The sequence below is a fragment of the Leiobunum rupestre genome, chromosome 3 (assembly GCF_980474605.1).
Source record: "Leiobunum rupestre chromosome 3, qqLeiRupe1.1.hap1, whole genome shotgun sequence".
In the NCBI taxonomy this organism is placed as follows: domain Eukaryota; kingdom Metazoa; phylum Arthropoda; class Arachnida; order Opiliones; family Sclerosomatidae; genus Leiobunum; species Leiobunum rupestre.
In genome coordinates, this window is record NC_143386.1 from 3,534,001 (window position 1) to 3,556,529 (window position 22,529).

The window sequence follows — 22,529 nt, forward strand, 5'->3', positions numbered from 1 at the left end:
TAGTTTTAAAGTGTTCAACATGCAACACTACAGAATGGTCTTTATTTCAAGTAAGACTATTGTACAAGACAAGTAAATTCATTCATAATATTTCTGATTTCTTTTGAAATGACTAAATATTTGGTATTTATAAAAAAAACACACACAATTTTAAGTGTCTTACAGCAAAGCGAAGCAGGTTCGTGAAAAAGTAGAAGCATTGGGGAGAGGTCACCGCATTCAAAAATTAAAGCAAAAGAGGCTTGTTATTGAAGAAACTGAGAGTCCTGATTCAGGTACGAGACCAAATACCATATTATTTCAATGCAATGACCCAATATATTTATCTCTTTTAGATGATGAAGAAATTAGGACTAAATTACAACCAAAAACCAAACCTGTTAATGGCAATTCAATGACAAAAGAGAAAAAATCCGATAAAATAATATACTTCCTAGTCCACCACCACTTCCAGGTAAATGATCTTCAAGGCAATTACTACTTAGTTGCTCTACTTATATGGCTAAAATATTTTCAGGAAAAACTTTTACTAACTCTAATAAAAAATCCAGCAATTCCCAGTGTAGTTAAAGAATTGGGAAATACTGAAGTTGGTGATTCGAGAATATACAGGGACAACTGTAATGTTGACAATAACAGTGAAAAGTCATTCAGAGATGAAAACTACCGTGGCTTATCACCTCCATTTCGAAATGAATACTTTTTTTTAACACCTCGATCCACTGAGGCTACCTGTTATTTTTCTCAATCCATAGACCAAAATGATTATTATTCGACTCGATCCAGCATTGAAAACTATCCGAGATTTTCTAGACCCTGGGATAAAAACTGTCACTCCTCACCTCAAACTGTGGATCAAAACTACTCTGCCATCAGTGCCATCCTCAATCCAGAGATGGAATGACTCTGACAGGAACAACAGAAACCGACGTGAAATTCAGTTTTAAAGTAATAGAACTGAGAACTTTCAAAGTAGGCAAATTTCAAGAATTGACCCAGAGTACGCCAGGGAATGCATAAGGAATATACAAATTGGTAAATATCTTAAAACCATTTTCACTGACTTTTTCCTTATTTTTTTAAATATTTCATTTTATTAACTAAAGTAATTCAAGATCTAACGCAGCTGCTCGAAATAAAAATATCTACATTGATGGTATAGGTTTTCATAATGAAATCAAATTTTTTTTATATTCTAATTTTTTTAATTTCTTTTCAGAAATTCAACCAGCCCACTTTCAAAAAAACGTTTCTGTTGATGCTTTCGGACCTAAATACGAAAGTTCAATCCGTACTCAGTAACCAAGGATGGTCGTCCAAATAAAAAGTGAAAATCGAAGATATCAACGGGTTTCCCAAACTTCCACTCAAATCTTTTGAAGACGTTAAAATTTTGGAAGACTTAATGGAAAATGATGCAGTAAAAAAACCAGTGGTAATAAATTCATAATTTTATATACATTTCATCATGGTTTTATATTGATCTAATGAAAAACATTTACAGATACAAGCATTTGCATCTTATGGCGGCTTAACTGTAAAAGATGCATCTAGGACAATTCTAAAGAAAGTTTTAACTAACTTCTTAGCGTTGAAATACAATTGGGTTGGTGGCGGTTCTCAAGATAAGAAATCATTTAAGGAATTAAAATTGGAAAATGTAATAATAGGCAAGTGTTTTATTTTTATTTTATGCATTTACAATTTAATACTTTTCTTAAACCATATTTTAATGGACGTTTTATTGAATATATATTGCATAACAAAAATTATTCTATTTAAATTTGCAGAAGCAGTGAAAGAAAATATTGAAGGCATAACCGATTTCCAAGTGGAAAATGTCATAAAAAGCTGGATAAAGTACGCGTTTGACCAAGATGGAGGTCGAGAAAAAAGAAAAAACAGCCAGAGCCTGATGAAAGTAATGAGGATCAGTAATAAATAATTTCCATTTTCAAATAAAAATTTGTGAAATTAGCTTCCGATAAAACCATTTTATTATTTTTCATTGAATTTATTATCTGTGGTTAAGTTAAATTTTTAAATTTAATTTTGGGGTTAGTTTCCTAGCCGAAATGGGGTTGGTTTCCTATTATATTTGCGGTAGATGTATAACAACTAGTAGTTGGCCAACATCTGGCGCCACCGGATGGACATGTCTTAACTTAACAGTTGTTTTTACCGAAAGTGTGAACTTGAAATTGTAAAAAGTAATTATGGTGTGGAGTCCACCACGAAACCCCAAACAATCCGAGTCATCAGACGAGGAACCACTATTTTTTACCCCTAGAAATTTAAATATGAATCCTAATCAAGGTAGAATACCGTCGGATTTATTTAGAAACTTTGAACAATTAAACCTATCTGACTTTCGTCGTGATACCTCAAGGCAGCCACCCCAAAACACGCAACCAAAGAGGGTTGATCAGTTGCGAACTAACGTTAGCTGTAATCCAACAACTTCGTATAGTAGTCCAGTACAGGTTGTACAAAGACTAATGGGTACAAGTTCCAGTTGTATGAATTCCCAATTTGTTCCAAGTACTATATCGAGTCAACCATTGTATACGAATACTAAACCAACAGCCCCTCCTCGTAATAGTCTAAGTAGACCTCGTAGTCCAAGTAGTACTCCTAGCGTTGTAAGAATGCAAACTCAACCCTTATCGCAAAGCTTTCCACAGGTGTCGCAAAGTATCCCGCAACATACACAATCATATATCCCACAAACGTCAGCGACAAATGTACCATATCTACCCATGTTTAACCCAAGTACTTTTACTAATCCACCAGTGCCAATACCGTTACCGCATGGAAGTCCGGTACCAACTCCTAGCTATCAACAACCATGTGCTATAGCTTCAGGATCCTATGGACAACCGCCAAATGTCTCTCAACAGTGGCAACCGCCACACGTACCGCAGCCATATCAGCCATGGGCAGGCCCGCCGCCTCCACGACCTCTCAAAATTCCACCTTTTCGTTATGGAGGAGAAGAAGACGAAAATCCTAAAGGTTTCAAAGACACGGTAATCGAGTATCAAATCGCAGCGGGATTATCTGATGACGACCTATTACGGGTGCTAACATTAATGTTGGTAGGACCAGCCAAGTTTTGGTATCGACAACAAACGCATCTCATCGTTTCCTGGGCTGATTTTGAAGTTCTCTTCGACCAACAGTATTTGGATGGATCATATACAGACAAGATTTGGGGAAAAATACATGACGCTCGTCAAGAAAGAGGTGACTCACCAAAAGATTATATTAAATTAACGATTAAATTATACCAGAAGCTAGGACCTGCTGAAAGGCCCTCGGAAGCCATGACGGTCCGACAAATTCAAAGAGGACTATTACCAGAGGTTAAAGCGTTCCTGTACTTCAAGGACATAAAAACGGTCCGGGAATTAAAAGCGGTAATGAATAAAATAAAACCAGCTATGAAAACGTTCTTTCAACATCACGAAGGTTGATATAAAGCAACGGTCCGAAATGTAAAAAGTAACCTACAAACGGCAAAACCAAATACCAATTGTTTTAACTGTGGTTCACCTACACACTTTGTGCGTGATTGTCCGCATCGTTCACCAGCGCCGAGATCAAACAGACCGGAAGAGCCACAGTCGAACCTGGTGGCAGAAGCGAAGAAGGATGGAAAAGGAGACAACGAAATAGTAACTAAACAAGAGGTAGTGGCCCACCTGAACCCTACGACTGACCTAAATACATTAGAGCAAAACGACGATCAGACGGACACCCAGAACCTCTCCATCGCTGTGTTGACGAAAGAAATTGGCAAAGGAGCAAAAAATATTACACCAGCGAGTGACGAGCGACAGCAGGGTGTAACATGTCTGAAAGTATTGTGGAAAAGTCAATGGATCAAAGCCTTAGTTGACTCAGGAGCTGAGCATGCGTTTATTAATATGCAATTATTTAGAGACCATTGTCCTGAAGTTCTTGTCACAGAGCTGCCCTCCAAACCAGCTGTTCTTGCGTCCAAGGATGTCAGAGTATCAAAAAGAGGTCCAATACAACAGACTATGAGAATCCAAGCAGACACGGGTCCTGAGTTCCAGTTTTCATTCTATTTATTTGATAAACTATCAAGTCCAATCATACTGGGAGTAGACTGGTTGCATCAAATGAGAGCAACGTTGGACTTCAATCGCCAACTAATTACTATTTGCTATAATGGGTACAATTGGTCCTTCCCCTATGACCAAAAAGATGAAGATGTCGTAGAACCAGATAAATTAGTTGAGTTGCCACCTGACTTACCCATTTCCGAAGAGCAATATGGAGATGTAACCCAGTTGGTCAACGATTTTCCTAAGGTTTTTAGTGACAAACCAGGTATGACAAGGTCGTTCAAGCATACAATTGACACCGGAGATGCTTCACCAGTAGCAGTCAAATTAGGAAGAACCTCCACAGCAGAGAAACAGATCATAGAAGAGCAAATACGAACAATGTTGCAGGACGGAATTATATCAAATAGTCCTTGGGCTTCTCCAGTGGTACTAGTCCCAAAGAAGACAGGTGATATCCGTTTTTGCGTCAACTTCAAGTGTAACAAGGTAACAAAAAAGGACAGTTATCCAATGGCTAACATTGACGAACTTTTAGATAGTATGGGAAACCCGATGTACATTACCACATTGGATTTGCGTGCGGGATACTGGCAAGTCCCAATGGATGAAGGCAGCATATGAAAACCCGCCTTCATAACACACCTCGGTACTTTTGAGTTTCTCAAAATGCCCTTTGGTCTCATAAATGCCCCAGGAACTTTCCAAAGGATGATGGATGTAGTCTTCCCTTACCCAATAAGAATAACATATAATATGGGAGTATACTTTGATGATTTAAGTATAGGAGCAGTATCATGGGAAGCCCACATGCAGAACTTACGCTACGTATTGTCTACACTCCAAGCTGAAAATCTCACGGTAAGAATTGATAAATGTCGCTTCGCCCAGAGACAAGTGAAATTGTTGGAGGAGGTGGAATACAGCCAGATGAGGACAAAGTCAAAGCCCTTCAAGAATATCCAAAACCTATTAATGTTAAGGACATTATGCGCTTCTTAGGAGTCACAGGGTGGTTTCCTCGATTCATTCCCAACATTTCTACCATTGCAGCTCCTCTGAACCAGCTAAAAAAGAAAGGAGTTCCATTTCAGTGGACCAAAGAGCAGCAAGTATCTTTTGAAACTTTGAAAACTTTTCTAATAAACCCTCCAATATTAGTGAATCCAACCAGAGACGGGTACTATTACCTACATACAGATGCCAGTGGCGTCGGACTTGGTGCTGTGTTACTTCAAGAACAATCAGGTATCAAGAAAGTAATATATAACGCCAGCCGTAGCTTAATTGAGTTGGAAAGGAACTATTCCAGCACCGAAGCTGAGTGTCTTGCCGTCGTATGGGGAGTAATGAATTTTCGTCCGTATCTTCAAGGAACTCGATTCACAGTCATAACAGATCATCAAGCGCTAAATTGGTTATTCGACCTTAAAGATCCGCACGGAAGACTAGCAAGATGGGCCCTGAAGTTACAATCTTTTGGCATGGAGATTGTTTACCGACCCGGAGCGCATAATCAGTTAGCTGACCCGTTGTCAAGAAACCACACCAAAGAAGAATCGTTGAACAGTATACCAGATGACCAGAACGGTGTAGAAAGTGTGCCAAAAGTGGACAACCAGATTCCAAAGGGCCAGAAAAATGAAAAGGACTACCAGACCCTAAAAGACGAAGCAAACATCAAAGAAAAAACAGTAAGCAAATTACTAATCATTCAAAATTGTGAAAAGGAGCAAGTATCAGAAAACCAGTTGTCGGTCATACGAATTTTGCCTGAAGACCCGTGCCTGACATTATTATCCAAACAACAATGGAGAGCACTTCAACAACAGGATGACGCAATTCGCCCTTTGTTTCACAACATTCAACAACATCCTGAATATGAAATTAAAGAGGACTTGATTTTCCGAAAAACAGAGAAACCGGGAGTGTCGCAATTGTTAGTACCAGCTAATTGTTACGAATCCTTATTACAGACATATCATGACAGCAAATTCGCTGGCCATATGGGAACCTCCAAAACGTATCTACAAATCAGTGCCCGTTACTATTGGAAAGGTATGAGAAAATATATCTACACTTATGTCCAAAACTGTGTCACGTGCCAACGTATGAAAGTGGAAAGAAGAAAACCTCCAGGTCTTATGATGTCAGCCATTGTACGTGAACCCTGGGAATTAGTCGGCGTGGACTTGATGGGACCTTTTCCAGAGTCAAAGGACGGTAACATCTATTTGTTGGTACTGGTGGATTATTTTACAAAAGCTATCGAATTAGCCCCATTAAAAACGGCTACGGCCGTACAAGTCGCAAAACAGGTACTACATTTAGTTATTTGTCGTTGGAACACCCCCTTAAAATTGTACTCGGACAATGGCATACAATTTGTTAGCGATATATTTCAAGAACTATTAATAATGTTAAAAATTGATCAAGGGTTTACAAGCTTGTATTACCCTCAATCCAATTTAACAGAAAGGTATAACCAAAATGTGGGACGGCTACTAGCAACTTACATTGGAGAAGACCAGACTAATTGGGACAAACACCTTCCCTTAGTACGGCTAGCCCTTAATTCCTCTACAAATGATTCTATAGGGTTTACACCCTTTTACATTAATCAAGGTAGGGAACCTAGATTGCCAGGGGATCTAGCAATTGAAGAATTTAATTTAGACTCCAGTGAACTACAAACAGACTTTGTAGAACAATTACAAAAATATTATGAAGTGGTACGTAAAAATATCGAAGTAGCTAATCAAAAAAATAAACATTATTACGATAAGCATAAACGAAATGTATCGTATAATATTGGTCAACTAGTATGGGTTCGTACTAGCTCCCAATCAAAAGCAGCTAGTAATTTAGCACGTAAATTAACACCAACATTCAATGGACCCTATAAGGTGTCTCGTAAGATTAATGATGTGACCTTCGAGCTATGGGATGTCGTAAGCGAAATAAGTGTGGGAATATTTAATGTTACTAAACTTAAAGTGTATCATAGCGGCATCTGGCCACTTTACAATCAAGCAACAGTACCTCGGGTAACAGAAGCCGAAAACGAACCTGTGGCAGTTCCGAGTACTTCAGGTGAACAAACAAGGAAACGTAAGGAACCCCCCTTGAAAGCTAATAAACCACGAAAAAAACCTGCTCAAAAACAAATTCACGATTGGGAGGGCCCGTGCGCGTCCGAGCAGTGTCGAATAAATGAAAGCAACGTACCACATATAGATTGGGTCGCTTGTGATACGTGCGACCAATGGTTTCATACGTATTGCATTAACCGACTGGACATAAGGACAGTACGGAAGATTTTATATGTGCAAAGCGTGATGCTACAATCTCATGCATTTTTTCAATAAATCTAATGGCTAGCAATTTCAATTCGTCCACTTTGGACTACCAAACCCAAAGGGACGAACTACCAAGTGACGAACTAAACCAATCTACAGTAACACCAAAACGCTGGTCAAAACAAAGGCGAGCAGACTCCCAAAAAAAAAAGACAATACTAACAATATCAATTCTTTTCGACTAGAAGGACCAGTGTTGTCACCCTCTCCGTATTGGTCTATGCCAAGTATGCCGTTATTAAAAAGCCCGATTCTATCACCGAATCCAAATGTCCAATATGGTGGGTCCTCTCACACCACCTTGTATTCCATAAGAAGACAGTCCATAACCACAGAGTACAGGGAAGGAAGTAATGCGTCAATAACCGTGGAACAGGATATACTCGTATTATCCACCAACGAAAAACTGGACAATGTAACAGACGATCCTGAGCCATCTGCAGCATACCCCCACGTGGTATTTGATAACGATGTCTTGATGCCGGGAGAAAGTGGAGAAACCAGGCCCTACCGCATACATCGTCCCAAGAAACGAAACTTCCCGATGAAAATGGATAAGGACGGTAACGTGTCCTCACAAACAATAAGAATATGGAACTGCCACTGATCCGACCAAGGACTCGTAATAAAAAGACCAGAATTTTGGATTGGGCGGTGTGACGACTGTGGTGACGTAGGACACCCAAATAAGCAATGCCCTCCCTTAATAATAAAGCAAGAAGGCGAAAACCATATCTATATCATATCGTGTATATATTTCAGTGTAAATTGTTTATCAACCAACGTATTATTTATTTTTTCAAGTTCGAGGACGAACTCTTTTCGAAATGGGGGGAGATAAAACGAATCAGAAACTTTTTCCGATTTAGTTTTGTCTTTTTATACCTCTCCGAGGGGACTTTGTACCCTAGGAGGGGTTATACAACCACCGTGTCAGTCTGTCTGTCTGTGGGTCTGTCTTTCGAGGCAAAGGGTAATCATTGCGTACGCAGTTTCTCGAAGGGTTGGCAAAACCACCGTGTGACGGTGAGCGTTAATGGATTGCTTTGCGGTTGGGTTGGTTTGGTTGGTCTTTTTTCGTCAACAGTTTTAACTCAGTTTGATTGGATATTTCGTTATTGTAATGTTTATGTTTAGGTTGTGAATGGTGAGTTCGTGTTGTGATGGTTTTGGGTGTTGAGTTTGTTTTGAATGCTGTGGGTAGGGAGTTGGTTGTGTTATGAAGGTTGTGGATGTTGGATCTGTTGTGTTTGTATGGGTGTTTTCTCTCCAACTTCTTCTTAATGACTTTGGGACGGACCGAGTGCTGAGTGTTATGCTAACTCTCAACGTCCAATGGCAGGGTTTCCACCAGTTGTACACGGTATTCGTCTTAGTACCAACATGCGATTTTCTTGGCGCTGGCCGGGAATCGATCCCGGGTCTGCCTCGTGCAAGAGATGTACTCTAACCACTCAGCCACCAACGCTTGTTAAGTTACGGTGTTTTTCTAAAAAACAGCTTTGGCGAATGTCCTTTACAAAGTTATAACGTTAGGTACTATCATTAATTCGACATCATTTTAAATATTTATAAATTAAATTTATCTTTTATTTAATTAAATATTTATAAATTAAATTTATCTTTTATTTAATTAAATATTTATAAATTATATTAATCTTATATTTAATTAAATATTTATAAATTAAATTTATCTTTTATTTAATTAAATATTTATAAATTATATTAATCTTATATTTAATTAAATATTTATAAATTATATTAATCTTATATTTAATTAAATATTTATAAATTATATTAATCTTATATTTTATTAAATATTTATAGATTGTATTAATCTTATATTTTATTAAATATTTATAGATTATATTAATCTTATATTTAATTGAATATTTATAGATTATATTAATCTTATATTTTATTAAATATTTATAGATTATATTAATCTTATATTTAATTAAATATTTATAGATTATATTAATCTTATATTTAATTAAATATTTTAGTATTTTAATGTAAAATTTGATCGTGATCAGGAATTGAACTCGGGTCGCATTGAAACCATGCGGATAGTTCACCGCCGAGCCATTGACTTCCTTAGGGAAAATATTAAATAAAGGAACAATTATGATAAGGCGGGTTTTTTACCTTTTAATAACGCTTAGAAAAAGGATAATTATTTTATACTCCCGCGGAAACTTTATAAATGGATTAATACAATATCTGTATATATTGTTTATTGAACTTTGTTTGTTTATTCTTTGGTACGGTTTTTTGTTTTGTTTTAAATTTTTGTTAAATTCTTAACAAAATTTCGTTAAAACACAAAAAGTAGTTCATTGTTACCTTTTAATATCGCTTAGAAAAAGGATAATTATTCAAAACTCCCGCGGAAACTATGTCAAAGTAATAATATAGCGCCACCGTGTGGAGAACTATCAATCAAAAACGGGTAGGAAATATAAACTCTTCAATTTTTCGTCAAATCTCGACGGGTAAAAAAAACACAAAACAGTTTATAAGGCCGTTGCCGTCAATATAGAAGATTAAGTCTTTCTTAGTTCTTGGCTGTCAGACGAACTACTTCAGGACGGGGTCCTGGTGTCGGTCAAAAGTTATGAGGTTACTTAGCGGTTTGAATTAGTTTGTTTGGTCTTCGGTCAAGAAAAGAGATAAATTGTGTTTCGCGTTTGGAACGTGAGTGAATGGACTTCAGTGTAAGAACAGTGCGTGTTTAAGACTGAAAGTGTTAAAGTAATTGTGAACTAACTCAAGTCAGCTGTAAGATAAAATTGATTGTTATTATTTTTGAATTGGAATAACCTAATTATACCCTTGAAATTATCAATTCAACGTGTGAGGGTAATTAAGTAGATTGGAAGTAATTAGTAGCGAACAGCTCTCAGCTGTTAATTAAGACAGAGTTTATAGTTAGGTAGTTTGAATTTAGTTAAAATTACTCAGTATAATCTATAATATTTACTTAAGTGTAAGTGTGTTTTGGTTTATTTTTCAATCACGATGAACTAAGACAAATCTAGTCTTAGACACTTGAGTACCAGTTCTGTACAATTACGTAGAAGGGATATATATTGTGGGTTATTGATGAAAGTTAAATCTAGAACGTTCCATAGACTGTTCTGAATAAAAATAAACATTTTTAATTTTGCATAATTCTGGTTGCCATTTTATTTTCTAATCACTCGCCCACAACATTACAATTCTGGCAATCCGGAATCAAATAAATTTTCGATATAACGGTGACGGGAAATTATTCTCGTAAATTTATCGCGCGGCCTTAGGGAATATTCTTTTAACAAAATATCGATAATCTATCGTTTAATTAAAATCGGCCCGATTCCGTTAAAATTATAAACCAAAAAGCGAACGGTCTTTATAATACCCTCTGTAGATATTTATTTCATTAAAATTTGCTTCGTATTATATTTAACTGATAAACTTGTTCTGTAAAAAGGGTTTAATTCAATTGTGCATTGTTATAGTACGTCTAACTCACTGTTGTAATTACTTTACTTATGATATTCTGAATAAATTAAATTTGGTCGTTTCGTCTCAATTATTTTAAATGAAATAAAATTTTTAACCCCGGGCGGGATTAAACCGGGATTAAGTTTTTAGTAAATAACTTTGAAATGCGGAAATATCTTTAAGGGTCGTCTCGAGAAAGTAGTACCACTAGGGACAATTCTTCCGAGGAGAGGTATATTTTGGCTTGCCAACTTGTTTCTTTTGCACAGTAAAATCTGTCGCTAACCATTAATGAAAACAAAATTCAAGTTTAACTTTAAGAATTCCAAGTTTACGAACTCCAGCGCCACCTAAAGTTAAAACCATAAATTAAAAAAATAAACAAACCGGCCTCCTAATCTAATTACCCCCAACAGTGTAGATGCTGTATTTTTACTATATAAACCCATGATACGCAGCTAGAGAGGAGTCAATATTTTTGTAACCTAACTTATGTAAAGTTAGGGAGACTCTTCGGAACGCGCGGATGGTGCGTAATTAGCTTAGGAAAAGTTAACACGTCCAATCGGGAGAAGAAGTCAGGTGTGTTTGTGAGTCGATGAACTTGACTGATGGTTGTGGTACGGCAATTGTGCGAGGGTGTAGTAATTGTGCGTGCAGAAGCCAAGCAATTGGAAGAAGGACATTGACGGTGATCGTAAATATTTAAAACCATTTTTCTGAACTCTATTGTACTATTTATTGAATTTAAGTGTCTTATTATTTCGTGTCTTATGTCTTGCCCCTTTAAAACCCAATAACAGACGACTGTTACCCGTGATACCACTAGTGAAACCCCTTAGCCCCGTTGTGATTTACCGCTATCCACGCGGTAGTTATATTTTTTCTAAATCATTGTAACCGGTAAAGTGTTCCTGAATAGAAGCTGGTTAAGTATGATAGCTTACCAGTAGTCGTTAATCATTGGCTCCGAATTCTAAAAACTTAATTGTAAGTTATTTCGTCCCTAGTATTTAATGGTCTCCCATAACCTAAATTAATCACATTGCTTGGACTTTCAGTACAAGCTTGTTTTTACCCAACTTAAGTTAAGCCGTGTCTGCGTCCACCAAAACCAGCTTGGTTTAACTCGTAGCTCCTCTATTGTCCCCCTGAACATTTAAAACACCAAGACATTTCGTATAAGGTATTGTTTATTATTTTTCTGAAGTGTATTATTAGCTAAAAATGTGTTAGGGTCCATAATTGCTTTTCGTAGTTGCTTTATTTTGTTAAAGAATTTATTGGTGATTAAAGTAACTCTGCATTCATTTTTACGATTTCATTTATTCACATATCTTTGGTAAATCTAAAACAACTCAGGCATGCCGTACCAAATCGACGCAAGGAGAGTCGGCTTCACTGACTATTCCTTTCACACTATAGTGCGGGAAAAGCTGATATAAATTCCCATTTCGTGACTTTTTTTAGTTACTGCGCTACACAACTTATTGAATTTTCCCCCGGAAAGTTTAAGCGTCGTTATACTGATTATAGTTTTAAAACCAAATTAAATAAATTATATAAAATATTCAGATTTCTATATCGAAATTTTCGAAAAAATTGTCTAGACTAGAAATGATACGCAACAAAATAGGCTAGAGTGGTGTTTTCCATGTTGATGATTTGACGACCTGGTCCACGAAATTTGAAATTGATGTTTCCGTAAGTCTGAAAGTCACTAACAGCTCCAACAACGGTGTTGTGGCTTGGTCTTCTATCTGGATATCAAACGTAGAAAAATTCACTAACCCTATGCGCGTTACGATTAGCTTCACCATAAAATAACTCGACCATAAAAGCACGCTAATCACTAGAATAATTTAGTGGCATGTTAGTTTACGCAATAAACGTTAGAGATTGGTTGAAAACAAAAAAATATTTCACAATAATACTAATTGAAAACTTGTATCAGTAAGCCAACTACGCACGAAGGTCATTTTTGGACCTACTGTAGGCCTAAATTGGCGTTTTGGTAAATTAAATGTACTTTTTTTAAGGAATTTAATATTTAAACGTGATTTCTTTCATTTACGTACAAAAATGACGGACCGATAATGCGGCCGAAACTAGTCGGGCATAAATTTTTAATTGTTTTTAAAATAAAACCATTTTTTGTGCACTTTTAACCATCATGGTATTCCCCTTTTTTAACAAGTAATTTTGTGCAAGTCGCTAATAAAAACAACTAAATATATAAACTAGTTTAGTATAGAATTCTTAAACTTATTTTAATTTTTTTATTATTTACAATATATAGATAGTTGGCAATATCTGTTTATTATAGAAATTGTTTAGAAAGTGTTTTCTTTTTAGGAATTTTAATAAAATATTTGGTATGTAGAAGAATTATTTTGATCCTCTATTAAAAGATTTCATGGATAGAATTATTTTGTAAGTGAGGTCTAAGAAAATCAAAATTACTTGGAATTCTTTAATTGTGATTTTGGTTGAATAAAATGATATCATATCTTTATGAAAAATTGATCTTCATCGACCCTATGTATTTGGTTTTTGTACATTCTTACGCTTGCTCAACATTGTTGCAATGAAGGAATTCCAGTCATTTTTTTAAACCATTTTTTTCTAATTATTTAAATTATCCTACGTCATACGTATGCCCTGAAAATAAGAGACGGAAATATTCCGGCTGAGGTTGCACAAGGTTTTTAGTTTAATAAGTTGAGGGTCAAATAGGGTTCCCTTATGGTCTGTGGTACGTTATTTTCATCACGACCTTCGTGATTTTATTCCAATTCACTCGACTGGTTATTATGGAAGAATAAAAGCCATTTTCGAGTAAAATGTGACGAGGAACATTTTTCTAATTGAAACCAACTCACTCATGGTTTTCTAAATAAATTTTTGAAAGGCCTTAAAAATTGGTTCAAGGTCACGGAAATTTACGTTTTCAAGTGTCCTGAAAGTTTCAAATTCCTAGCTAAAATGCATTTGGAGTTATTAGCCTTGTTTCGTTTTTTAGTGATATTTTAAACCATTTTGGCCCAGTTTAAAATAAACTGCTGCTCATATAGCACCGGAAATAATTCGTTAAAATATTCAAGTAAGCCTTCTATAGCGTTATTGAAAGTGATAAATTTTAATTTTTTATTAAAGGAATATCTCCTAGAGCTATTCCTTAACGATTGAAGATACCTAAAGAAACCATTTTCTTTTAGTACCTTCATATTCGTAAAAAAGAACTACGCTTGGTTTTGCCCTTGTTTCAGCCTTCTTCCAGGGGCTAGTAGGCCACTCTTTGAAGCTCTCTTGAACCTTTTTACTCATCGTAGGAAAATGCGGGAAAAACAGGCAGACTTCTCAACTCACCCCCTACCACTCCTTAAAATTTTTGCTTAACCTTTTGAAATACCCTGTATATAAAACAGACTATATACGCATCTCTCTAGTTCAATTTAAAAAAAAACTTTAATATATTGAAAAGTTCACTTAGCTTTGCGTGAAGACATAAATACAAAAGTAGAAAATTACAACTCTCACCTGGAAGGTAAGTTTCCCATGTACCATTCAATTAACTTTATTCAATGCTTATCAATTAAAACTGCAAGATAACCTCTCTGTCTTATAAAAAAAAACTTTTTATTCTAAAAAGAGGTATATGAAGATATAGAAAAGCTTTTACATATTATCAGTGCGGATCTGATAAAACCTTTTTCAAATATGTTTATTTGGCGGAACGCAAGAATAGCAAGCACCGTATTTCTCAATTGTAATTTCACAATAGAAAAATTATAGATAAACTTAAAAAAAATTCTCCAAAGGAAGCTTAGATCAATATAAATATAAACAGTATTTTTTTTTAAATTGGCGTTTTTTTAGAAACTCCTAGCGGGAAATTATCGGATAACCAATATAAAAATAATCCAAATGCCATTGGTTTTGATTTGATGTTTTGGTGATATTACTAAAGGCTACAAATTACCAATGTGTTAGAATAAATACGATTAACTTAGTCTAATTAAACTAAGATCGTCCTTAACAAATTAGGATCTAGGTATTACACTGTTAAGAGAATTGTAGAGTATCAAATTTTGGAAAAAGGTTGGAAATTTAATTGTATTCGTATATGTATGAACTTAAAATATTCTCGAAATATTTTCCACTATTTGATCATATTATTATGGTTTTTACCTCTCCGAGGGGACAAAGTCCCCTAGGAGGGGTTATACAATCATCGTCTGTCTGTCTATGTATGTGTGTCTGTCTGTGGGTGCGAACGCGTTACCGGGGAAAAGTTCAAAACACGTTACCGGAGCCAAGTCGAAAAACCGTTTATGCAGTTTAAAGGTTGACAAAACCACCGTCTGACGGTGAGCGTTAACGGAGTAATTTGCGGTTGGTGCAGTTTGGTTTGGTTGTTTTTTCGTTAACGCTCACCGTCGTGACGGTTCCAACTCAGTTTCATTGGAAATTATGTTATTGTAATGTTTATGCGTAATGTGGGAATGTTGAGTTTGTGTTGTGTTTGCATTTTGTATGTAAGGGCGTTTTCTCTCTAACTTCTTCTTATTGACTTTTGGGACGGACCGAGTGCTGAGGGTTACGATAAACGTCTCAACGTCCAAATGGCAGGGTTTCCACCAATTGTTTACGGTATTCGTCTTAGTATCAAATTGCGATCGCATCAGGCGGGATTTGAACCCAAGACCTCCTGTTTGACAGGCGGACGTTCTACCACAGAACCACCGACACTTATTACGCTTTATCGAAAATTAGACCTTCAGCCTTATCGGAAGCGTTTATTACAAATTAACAGAGTATTAAGTTTCGGTTTTTATTGAATAGAACGAAATTTCGTGTTCCATTTAAATTATTGCATCGAAGTAACTCTAATGTAGCGTATTCTCTGTTGATTAAAAACGAAAGCGCCGCCCAGGTTTCGAACCCGAGCCCTTCTGCACGACATTTTGAATAAATTAAAATCGGTTGTTTCGTCTCATTTATTTTAATTATAATTAAAATTTTATACCGGGCGGGATTACGTTAGTAGATAATTCTGAATTGCGGAGATATATCTTTAAGGGTCATCCCGAGAAATTAATACCACTAGTTGTTTAATCATATTGTCGTATTTAATATAAATTAATAAAAAATATGAATTAATATAAACTCCAGTTTTCGTTAATGTATTTTATTAATTATCACGTACTTCACTGGGTTGAGCAAAAGTAGGGTTTAACGATACTTTCGTTTGAGTGTTTTTTAAAATAATTTATTTATCGAACGAGAGAACGAGTTGTTTTTAATTTCAATTTGTTCGATTTGGTTCTTTCTTGTTTTTTTAAGTCGTAAATTTTTATCTTTTGTGACTTTTTAGCTTAATGGTTCATTTATGAAGAAAATTTCGAGTTGTATACATCGGGCAAGTTTGTTGGTCGTCACTACTGCGTAATTTGTTTTAAACGTTTTCTTGACGGATTAAGATGTTTAATGCAGTTCATCAATTGGGTTTGTCTGCTATTATTTATAAAGAGCCCTAACTATTCCGTCTAGGGTCATTTATTGTACGTTGTAAGCCTTGTATTGCTAACGGTAAGGTGTTTTTCGTTTTTTTTTCACATATTTTTTTCAAATTTCGGTAATTAGGTTTATTTATTCCTGATTTCAAAGTATTTTGATTAACTTGTTTCTTGGTTGAATATTCTTTTATACTTTTCTATTGGTTATTTTTGTAGTTTAATTTTATCGAAAGTATTGATAGTTTATAAGAAATAAAATTTTCGTATTTGGATTGACTTGTACACTTGCTTTAAGAATTGTATTTGTTAATTAAAATAATTTAATTTAAATACGGTTGTGCCCAGAAATCCAGCCCCGGGTCATGTTTTTAGCAGGAGGATATTTAACCTCTAAGCTGTTGACGTTTATCCAGTTTTAAGGAATCTTTATAGTGTATACATCTGGTTTCAATATAATAACGTCCAAAATTCGTATTTGTGAATGGTAAGGTGTTGCTTTTCTTGATATTCTATTTTCTATTGCTTGGTTTTTAAGTATTTCAATTATTTACTGCTTGACTGCGTAATAATATTGTTCTATAAGTTATTTTGAAAAAAACCGAGTGAAGAATCACTCTGCGCCTAAGATGGAGGAAATGAGCTTGGACGTCGTTGATCGAGGTAACAGCCAGAAATTTTGGTTGTGTGAGCTCAGAAGGTATCTTGGACCGGTTCTTGTGCTAGGACGATATCCTCGGATATGTTCCTCTCATGTGCTTGGTCGAAGAGGCGAGCAGGGTGGAAAAGAGGTCGACTATCAATCAACATTGTATCATATTGCATTTCAGGATCAGTATCTTGGTTCCTAATGCAGACATTAAGTTCCTGGGTGCGCGAGTCATATATGTTATTGGAAATTGGACGGCATTAGTATTTTTCACGTGGTATGTGTTACAACGTCAACGGGAAGTCTACGAGTCTTCAACTACCTTCATCAAGGGCAAGTGTTGAAGTAAATTCAGCGTTAAGGATGCGACAAGTATTTCGTAGGCAAGAAAACAACAAATACCCTCTGTAGATGTTTCTTTTATTAAAATCGGTTTCGTATTATATTTAGTTGATAAACTTGTGCTGTAAATAGGGTTAAATTCAATTGTGCATTTGATATAGTACGTCTATCTCACTGTTGTAACTACGTAATTTATAATATTCTGAATAATTTATTCTCAGTTGTTTCGTCTCAATTATTTTAGTTATAATAATGTTATATTGGGCGGGATTGAACCGGGATAACGTTTTTAGTATATAACTTTGAATTGCGGAGATATATCTTTAAGAGTTATCTCGAGAGATTAATACCACTAGGGACAATTCTTTCGAGGAGAGGGTATATTTTGGCTTGCCAACTTGTTTAATTGTACAAAGTATCATAAAGATATTTTTCTGTTTAGTTATAAATCTGTCGTATATATTTTTACATAACTGTTCGTGTTCCTAGGGTAAATTTTTTTGGTTATCATTTTCTGTTTTATTTTATTCTATTTAGTTTTAATTATTATTAATATTATTTGCCAAAATAATCGATTACACTAAATATAATACAAGGAGGCACAATTTCAATCGACCACGCTGATTCCGAATTGAACGTCGTACACTCTGTTTCAAAAGTCTTCGATCTATCTATTATAGTTTTCTAGAAAAATTAAAAAGAGGGCAAAAATTTCACCTGTCGAAGACTTTTTAAACAGAGTGTACATGTAGCACCGTTATTTTAAAGTTTGTATAATTTTAATTTTTCCGTTTTCTGCGAAAACGACCCCTTTTTCAAACAAAACTTATGTCATTCAATAGATAATAACATAAATATATTGGATTCATATGTATTTAAGTTTAAGAGAAAATTAAACAATTGTGAAAATAATTATCCTTTCGAAGACTTTCTTAACAGAGTTTACGCTGCAGTAGAACGGAAGAAACTGCAAATTTTTAAAAGATATTTACAAAAAAATCACAAGATGGTTGCCTTTACTTTGGAAATAAATACGAATAAACAGACCAATTTAAATAAAACATTTTCTTTGAAAATAATAAGCTAAGACTCTATGGCAGAAATTTTCTTTTGGCTTTTCTAACGAAGAAAATGAGACGTCGTTTCTTGTGATCATTTAAGGGTGAGATTTTAGTCGGAGAAGGGTTCGAGGAAACATATTAATTATGTAAATTTACATGGCAAAATCAAAGATTCTAATTCTAATGAAATTGTTAAAAATAATTAAACAAAGGTGGTTAAATTAGGGTAAATATCTAAATTTGGGTAAATATAAAGGTGGTTAAATTTGGGTAAATATCTAATTTTGGGTAAATATCTAATTTGGGTAAATATCTAATTTTTTGTAAATATCTCATTTTGGGAAAATATCTAATTTTGCCATGTTAATTTACATAGAGAAATATAATATTTTAGTTTTCAAAAACGTTTTCGGTTGCCATGGTAAACTAAAGCCCATCGCATTTTTTACCTTTGGTTTTTTTTAAGTTACATGAAGGTCTACTCAATCCCTGAATTTAAACAAAAACGATCAGTTACACCTCGGGTAGTCTCTTTGTTAGTCCTAAGGTGGTGCCTTGGGTATTAGCCTAGCTGATGCTGATTATTATTATTATTATTTCTGTAAAATATTGTTTTTATTGATGTATTGGCTTGTTGCCAAAATTGTATTTACGAGAAGTTGGTTTCTAGAGACATTGGCGCGTGCATATTTTTGAAAAACGTGGTTAAGTTTCAGCGCACGCAACGTTTTTATCTAAACAAAGTCTGGCAGTTGCAATTTGAATTTAAAAGGAATAAGGTTGTTGGAATGTTTAGCAATTTTGATTATTTTTTTGGAAAAAGAAACGGTTTAAACTTATTGGTGGCAGAAGTGGGATATCGCTTGTTATTACTGGGACTACAGGACGTGTAACGCAAGAATATATTTTAAATAGGCCTCAACGACGACAACCAGACTCGGAACCAATTCATCGGTCAAGTCTCGACGCTACTCCAGAGAAGTACGATGGTGACGGTCATTTCGGAACCTGGCTGAAATACTTTGAAGTGTGCGCTATCGCCAACGATTGGAACGACGACAGGAAAAAAACTAATTCTACCTCCACTTCTCGCGAGACGAGCCTTCAATACCTACGTCGCTTTAGCACCGAATCAGAAGGACACGTTTGTTAACCGTATTAATGCGTTAAAAGATGCTTTCGACAATGAGTGTACGTGGCAGGATTTCGGGAAGGATTTCAACAACCGGGAGAGCATCTTGACGATTTTTGTCAAGATCTACGGATATTAGTTGAAAGAGCCATTCCATGCCTAGGAGCAGTTGCTTATGATACGTTGATACCGGAACAATTCTTATACGGACTATAGCCGGAATTACAAGATCGGGTATTTCAAGCTAATCCAAATACATTGACTGGAGCTCTGTCGATAGCGAAACGGTTTGAAGCCCTAAACGAATTACGTAGAAACGAATTTCGTCCTTCCAACCATTGCCTCGGAGCCTCACAGGGAATGCGTGGTGGACTTCTCGAAATGGTGCAATCGAAAAGTAACACTAAAAATGATTTCGAAGAGTTAAAATATACAGTCTTAAAGCTAGCTGTCAAATTAGCTTACGTTTACAGAAATACCAACAAGAAGCAGGTTCAACTCGTCAAGTAATGAACGCCTGTGCGCCAGAGTTTCAACATCCGCGAAGTCATCAGAGTCACTATGAAGCACCGGCGCAATTGAGTCAACCTCATCCTAACGCTGTAAACTACAACCACCCGCTTTACGTTTCACATTTATTTGAGAAATCGCAACAACATTTACCGCCCAATATTTATCAACCGTGTTTTATGCAACAGCAAGCGCAAATGAACATCCCGATTCAAGACCAACTTGCTACTATTGTGGGGGAAAAGGACACTTTCAGCGTGATTGTTTTAAACGTTAAGCGGATCGAAACCGGAATCGTAGATTTCGTGGTAATTTTACGATCGGTACGGACCAAAAGCTTCTCAAGATGGAAGCACTCCAATGAATAGTATAACCAAGCTCTGAAAATTAAAGGACGGAACGGACTGACGTATTACATTTCTGTAAAGATTAACGGAGTTAAGTCATCGGGTCTTGTGGATACCGGTTCTTCAATCACTATTATTCGAGGGTCTATGGCGCGTTACTTGGCCTTATCGAACCAGTAGAAGGATTTCGTCACTCAAATACTCTAGCATTGGGAAGATCACTAGTCAACACTAAAGGAGGCGCTCCGTACGTCAGATTGCTTAACACTGGAAATTCACCAACGACTCTCTTCCGCGATTTACATACTTGGTACTCTACATGAAGTAAAAGATGTTGAGGAAGAACGAGTAAATGATTCGGTCGGAAAATCAGAATTCTCGTTATTACTAGATAAATTTAACCTTCACAAATGTCCAATATCAACTACTGAAAAGAAACTTTTACAAAACTTTCTTTCGGAAAATGAAGATTTATTCGCGAAAGATCAATTTGATTTGGGATTAGCTAAAGGCGTACAACATCGTTTAAATGCTGGTGATGCACCCCCAATTAAAAAGCGTCTGTTATATAGTGTAGGAGCGTGGTGTCAAGACTATAGCTCTCTACACTCATTATTATAATTAACCAGAAGACGTTTTATTGAAAAGGGAAACTAAAGAACTCTTGGGAACCTACTATTTAACATTGCGCAAAGAACTTGCGTCACAAGTTATTACTGATGACAGTTCAGATTTCAACGCGGGGAAAGTGCTAACAACTTTTCCAAACACATTTCCAAATTCCAACGACAAGCTGGTGTTTTAGCAAGCGTATTCCAAACGTGCAAAAGGACATAGTGGATATCCAGCTAAGACAAATGTTAGAACAAAGTCATTTCTCCTAGTTCTAGCCCCTGGGCTGCACCGATTGTATTAGTTAAGAAAAAGGATAACACCTGGAGATTTTGCGTTTATTATCGATCATTGAATGACGTAACGAAAAAGGCCGCGTATCCTCTTCCGCGAATAAACGACACATTGGATTATTTGTCTGGAGCTAAATTATTCACTACTTTAGATCTGGCCTCTGGTTACTGGCAAATTGAAGTTCATCCCGAAGATAGGGAGAAAACCGGATTTATTACGCAACAAGGGCTATTTGAGTTAAAAAAAATGGCTTTTGGATTGACCAACGCCCCGAGTACTTTTCAGACTCATGGACTGTGTGTTGCGAGGACTTCAGTGGGAAGTTTGTCATATTTATTTGGACGACATTATTGTGTTTTCTTCGACTTTTTCGGAGCATTTGGAAAGACTTCAAAAGGTTTTCTTTCGCTGGAATTAAAATGAATCCCCAAAAATGTAATTTCCGCCAAGAAAAACTGGAATATCTTGGTCACGTAGTGTCTGGTGAAGGAATAAAATCGAACCAGAAGAACATATAGAAAGTTTTGGACTGCTCGGTACCGAGTTCAACCAGTGAAGTGCAGTCGTTTTTAGGGCTAGCGTCATACTATAGAAGATTTGTTAAGAACTTCGCTAGTGTCGCCTCACCACTTTACACGCTATTGAAACCCAAAACTCAGTTCCAATGGACAGACTACTGGGACGAAGCGCAGAGCCGTAACTAGACCAAATGGCGCCCTGGGCTCAAAATGTAGCCCTCCTAACCTTAGGTAGAAATACTTTACGAAAAACTAATGCTCAGATAAAAATATTTATTTTAAAATAACATTTATTTTTACATAATCATACATATATTTCATTATTTTCGAGTTTTAGTGAAATATTTTCAATTTATTTTTAATAAAATTTAAAATTTTTCAATATCTAATTTAAATAATGGCTTCAAACGTCGCTTGATGACTTAGGCCTAAGGTGGTGCCTCGGGTATTAGCCCTGCTGATTATTATATTATTATTATAATATTAATAAAAATCTTCAATTTTGCGCCCCTAGAATTTTAGCGCCCTGAGCCGCTGCCCCGCTTGCCCTACCCAAGGGACGGTGCTGGACGAAGCGTTTAAAACTTTGAAGACTCGCTTAACATC